Source organism: Ovis aries, chromosome 23 (assembly GCF_016772045.2).
Source record: "Ovis aries strain OAR_USU_Benz2616 breed Rambouillet chromosome 23, ARS-UI_Ramb_v3.0, whole genome shotgun sequence".
Lineage (NCBI taxonomy): Eukaryota > Metazoa > Chordata > Mammalia > Artiodactyla > Bovidae > Ovis > Ovis aries.
In genome coordinates, this window is record NC_056076.1 from 29,403,126 (window position 1) to 29,409,125 (window position 6,000).

Below are 6,000 nucleotides of genomic sequence, written 5' to 3' on the forward strand. Positions count from 1 at the left end.
AGGAGGGATTGCAGGCAGGAGGAAAAGGGGATGACAGAGGATGAGGTGGCTGGATGGCATTACTGACTCGATGGACATGAGTTTGAGTGAACTCCGGGAGTTGGTGATGGAGAGGGAGGCCTGGTGTGCTGCGATTCATGGGGTCACAAAGAGTCAGACACGACTGAACGACTGAACTGAACTGAACTAGTTGATCCTTACAGCTCATAAAACATTCAAGATTCCAATACAGTGTTTGTTAAAGGCTGTTCTGTAGAACAACTCCATTGGAATCACCTGGGATACTTGTTAAAAATGCAGACTCCTGGCAAGATGTCAGGCCTAGTGAAGCTCAGTTTCTGGGGAGGTGGCCTGGGAATACGCAGTTGTCTAGGTGGAAAGAAAGGCTCCTGCCTGAAATAAGTTAATACCAAGAAAAGCTCAGGAAAACAGACCTAAGTCATTTTGTGTCTCCAGGGATCAAGTCACTGTTTGAGCAAAAAGGGTAGTTGTTGACACACAGTTCTGGGGTTAAAATGGTGTTTGTACTTAAGGGGTCTCTTATTCACTAAGGTATTGGTGTTACTGAACAGTATTTGTGTAATTTTAAGTGTGATAGCGAAAGCTTTTGTTGGTTTACAATGTTGAGCTTAACTTCCCTGTTAAGTTGATAGTGATCTTAGGTGTTGAACAAAACCATGGCCTCAAAGGAAAAAGAGAATTTGTCATAAACTGTGTGTGTGCTGTGAGAGAGAGGAGCCCTCTTACAATAGGTATTGATGGTGCTCTCCGTTCATTATATCTCCTTTGCTGCCTGTGTACATAAACCTGAATCATGAAATTTTGTGTTCCAATAGAAAATTTCTGAATGCTGTTGTAGGATCAAAAGCTGGATATTTTTATAAAAACATTGTTGTAGTTAGCAATTTATTGCTTTAAAAATGTCTGTTATTACATGGTCTATATCAGAAATAGGCCTTTGCTAAATTATTAATAGTTACATGTAGAACTACTAAAATTCTCCTCAGCTATTAGCTTATTGGGGTGGGGTATATATGTATCCACTGAGGGGGATGCCGAAAAGGAAGGGGTAGACAAAAGGAAAAAAATAGGTTCAATGTTGAACCAATACAATTATAAAGTGCAAAAAAAAAAAAAAAGAATGCAGTGGCAAAAATTACTTATTCCCTGTCATTAAAACAAAAAAAATTTTTTTCCTGGCCAAAACCTTTAGGCGATAATATCAAAATGATTGCAAATAGTGTTTCAGGATATTTTTGCTTTACCCTTTGAAAAATGCATTTACTTTGAAACATCTCACATTTTTTCCTTTAAAATCACTTTATCAGCAGACACAGAAACAAACACAAATGGTTAAGAAATGTGTCTTCAGTAAGAATTGAAGTTTGAAGCAAGAAAAAATGTTACAGGAGATCTAGTATCTTGCCATCGAACTATCAAAATCATCCTGAATTTATGGGAGCTGAATTTTACAGGCTGTGACCTGCGTTTCCTGTTGGAGTGGTCAGGAGAATGCCGGCAGCAGGCGTGCTTGGGGCTCCGTGGTGCCCTCTTGGCCACTCGTTGGCTCTGCATCTGCTTATGGCCATGGAGGAGCCCCAGGGCCCATGCACTTGGCAGTGGAGCTGCTCTCTCGGTTCTTGCAGCTGCTTCAGAGCACAGGGCCCCAAAGATGGCAGATCTTTAAAGCAAGATTGGAACAGCAGAAAATGCATTGTCATCGTCACAGCTGCCCTTAGACTTGAGTGAGAGAGGTCTCGTTTTAGAAGCCCATACTTAGGCCCCTGCCCACAGAGAAGGGGATGTGACCACCCCTGCCCCCACTGCTTCCCTTTTCTAGGCATTCATGAGTAAGAGGTCCTCCCTTCTTAAAATTGTTGTTTTCCTGTTTGTGGCTGATCAGTGCTTCTATAACATACAAAATTCTACCCTGGGATGATGCAGCAGGATCGGATTGCTGTGAAAGGCTCTACAGGCTTGCTTTTCCTTGTCTGTGCTTGATGCAGACTATACTAGTTCAAGAACCAGGTTCAGAGACTGTACTTTGACTAGTACTTTCTAGACCTTGTGTGGGCCCCCAGAATCCCCTGCCCGAAGGGACCTGCACTTGCTTCCTGGATCTGTGTAGAACTTTCCCCTAAATCCACACTCTGGAGGCAGATCACACTGCCAGTGGCCACGGGGCTGCTGTGTGGACATTGAGGCTAGAGTTTGGATGTGTGGGATGGGATGGCCACCCATGTGGGTCCCAGGCCCCCTTGCAGAGTGGGACAGAATGGAGCTTGGAAGAGAGGGTGTGGGAAGGAGATGGGGGAGAGGTTGGGAGCCATGCTCTGAGCTGAGAAATTCTAAATTTGTGCCTGGTCTTGCACTCATTATAAAGTATATTTATCAAGGTAGAAGTGAAGAACATACTTAATAACTTGTTTTTTAGTTTATTTATTTTAATTGGAAGCTAATTACTTTACAGTATTCTGGTGGTTTTTGCCATACATTCACATGAATCAGCCATGGGTGTACAACTGTTCCCCATCCTGAAGCCCCCTCTCACCTCCCTCCCCATTCCATCCCTCAGGGTCATCCCAGTGCACCAGCCCTGAGCACCCTGTCTTATGCATTTACCCTGGACTGGCAATCTATTTCACATATGATAATACACATGTTTCAATGCTATTCTCTCAAATCATCCCACCCTCGCCTTCTCTCACCGAGTACAAAAGTCTGTACTTTACATCTCTGTCTCTTTTGCCATCTCGCATATAGGGTCATCGTTACCATCTTTCTAAATTCCATATATATGCATTAGTATACTGTATTGGTGTTTTTCTTTCTGACTTCACTCTGTATAATAGGCTCCAGTTTCATCCACCTCATTAGAACTGATTCAAATACATTCTTTTTAATGGCTGAGTAATATTCCATTGTGTATATGTACTACAGCTTTCTTATCCATTTGTCTGCTGATGGACATCTAGGTTGCTTCCATGTCCTGTCTATTGTAAACAGTGCTGCGATGAACATTGGGGTACATGTATCTCTTTCAGTTCTGGTATCCTCGGTGTGTATGCCTAGCAGTGGGATTGCTGGGCCATTATGGCAGTTCTATTTCCAGTTTTTTAAGGAATCTCCACACTGTTCTCCATAGTGGCTGTACTAGTTTGCATTCCCACCAGAAGTGTAAGAGGGTTCCTTTTCCTCCATACCCTCTCCAGCATTTATTGTTTGTAGACTTTTTGATAGCAGATGTTCTAACCAGCATGAGATGGTACCTCATTGTAGTTTTGATTTGCATTTCTCTGATAATGAGTGATGTTGAGCATCTTTTCATGTGTTTGTTAGCCATCTGTATGTCTTCTTTGGAGAAATGTCTGTTTAGTTCTTTGGCCCATTTTTTGATTGGGTCGTTTATTTTTCTGGAATTGAGCTGCGGGATCTGCTTGTAGATTTTTGAGATTAATCCTTTGTCAGTTACTTCGTTTGCTATTATTTTCTCCCATTCTGAAGGCTGTCTTTTCACCATGCTTATAGTTTCCTTCATTGTGCAAAAGCTTTTAAGTTTAATTAGGTCCCATTGGTTTATTTTTGCTTTAATTCCATTACTCTGGGAGGTGGGTCATAGAGGATCCTGCTATGATTTATGTCAGATAGTGTTTTGCCTATGTTTTCCTCTAGGAGTTTTACAGTTTCTGGTCTGACATTTAGATCTTTAATCCATTTTGAGTTTATTTTTGTGTATGGTGTTAGAAAGTGTTCTAGTTTCATTCTTTTACAAGTGGTTGACCAGTTTTCCCAGCACCACTACTTGTTAAACTGATTTACTACTTTTAACATTTAGAATATGATGTGTGGATTTTTAATTTGTATTCTTGTCCAGAGCCCTGCAAATGCTGAAGGCAGGCCTGGTTATGGTCTTAAAAGCCTACTTGAGAGATAACAAAAGCACCTTCTATCAACTCAGATGCTATGAATAAAGATCATCATCTAAAAGTTCTTGGGGGAGCTCCATTTTTCTTGAGTGTCTGTATTTTTAAGACAATGGGCTTTAGAATTAATGTGGATTAGAATCTGAGCTTATCAAGTTTTTGGATGGATGAAGAATTTAGGCAAGTTATTTAACCTCCCTGATTCATTGTTTCTTCATCTGTAAAATGGGCATGATAACTTGCTGTCTATCACATAGAGTTGTGTTGAGATTAAACAAGCGATGTTTTAAAAGTGCCTGGTACATAGTGAGACAGAATGTGGTCCACTGGAGAAGGGAATGGCAAGCCACTTCAGTATTCTTGCCTTGAGAACCCCATGAACAGTATGAAAAGGAAAAATGATAGGATACCAAAGAGGAACTCCCCAGGTCATTAGGTGCCCAATATGCTACTGGATATCAGTGGAGAAATAACTCCAGAAAGAATGAAGGGATGGAGCCAAAGCAAAAACAGTACCCAGTTGTGGATGTGACTGGTGATAGAAGCAAGATCCGATGCTGTAAAGAACAATATGCACAGGAACCTGAAATGTCAGGTCCATGAATCAAGGCAAATTGGAAGTGGTCAAACAAGAGATGACAAGGGTGAACGTCGACATTCTAGGAATCAGCAAACTAAAATGGACTCAAATGGATGGATTTAACTCAGATGACCATTACATCTACTACTGCGGGCAGGAATCCCTCAGAAGAAACGGAGTAGCCATCATGGTCAACAAAAGAGTCCGAAATGCAGTAATTGGATGCAATCTCAAAAATGATAGAATGATCTCTGTTCATCACCAAGGCAAACCATTCAATATCACAGTTATCCAAGTCTATGCCCCAGCTAGTAATGCTGAAGAAACTGAAGTTGAACGGTTTTATGAAGACCTACAAGACCTTTTAGAACTAACACCCAAAAAAGATGTCCTTTTCATTATAGGGGACTGGAATGCAAAAGTAGGAAGTCAAGAAATACGTGGAGTAACAGGCAAATTTGGCCATGGAATGCAGAATGAAGCAGGGCAAAGACTAATAGAGTTTTGCCAAGAAAATGCACTGGTCATAGCAAACACCCTCTTCCAACAACACAAGAGAAGGCTCTACGCATGGACATCACCAGATGGTCAACACCAAAATCAGATTGATTCTATTCTTTGCAGCCAAAGATGGAGAAGCTCTATACAGTCACCAAAAACAAGACCAGGAGCTGACTGTGGCTCAAATTACCAAATTCAGACTTAAATTGAAGAAAGCAAGGAAAACTGCTGGACCATTGAGGTATGACCTAAATCAAATCCCTTATGATTATACAGTGGAAGTGAGAAATAGATTTCAGGGCCTAGATCTGATAGATAGAGTGCCTGATGAACTATGGACAGAGGTTTGTGACATTGTACAGGAGACAGGGATCAAGACCATCCCCAAAGAAAAGAAATGCAAAAAAAGCAAAATGGCTGTGTGAGGAGGCCTTACAAATAGCTGTGAAAAGAAGAGAAGTGAAAAGCAAAGGAGAAAAGGAAAGATATAAGCATCTGAATTCAGAGTTCCAAAGAATAGCAAGGGGAGATAAGAAAGCCTTCCCCAGCGATCAATGCAAAGAAATAGAGGAAAACCACAGAATGGCAAAGACTAGAGATCTCTTCAAGAAAATGAGAGACACCAAGGGAACATTACATGCAAAGATGGGCTCGATAAAGGACAGAAATGGTAGGACCTAACAGAAGCAGGAGATATTAAGAGGTGACAAGAATACATGGGAGAACTGTACAAAAATGATCTTCATGACCCAGATAGTCATGATGATGTGATCACTAATCTAGAGCCAGACATCTTGGAATGTGAAGTCAAGTGGGCCTTAGAAAGCATCACTACGAATAAAGCTAGTGGAGGTAATGGAATTCCAGTTGAGCTATTTCAAATCCTGAAAGATGATGCTGTGAAAGTGCTGCACTCAATATGCCAGCACATTTGGAAAACTCAGCAGTGGCCACATGACTGGAAAAGGTCCGTTTTCATTCCAGTCCCAAAGAAAG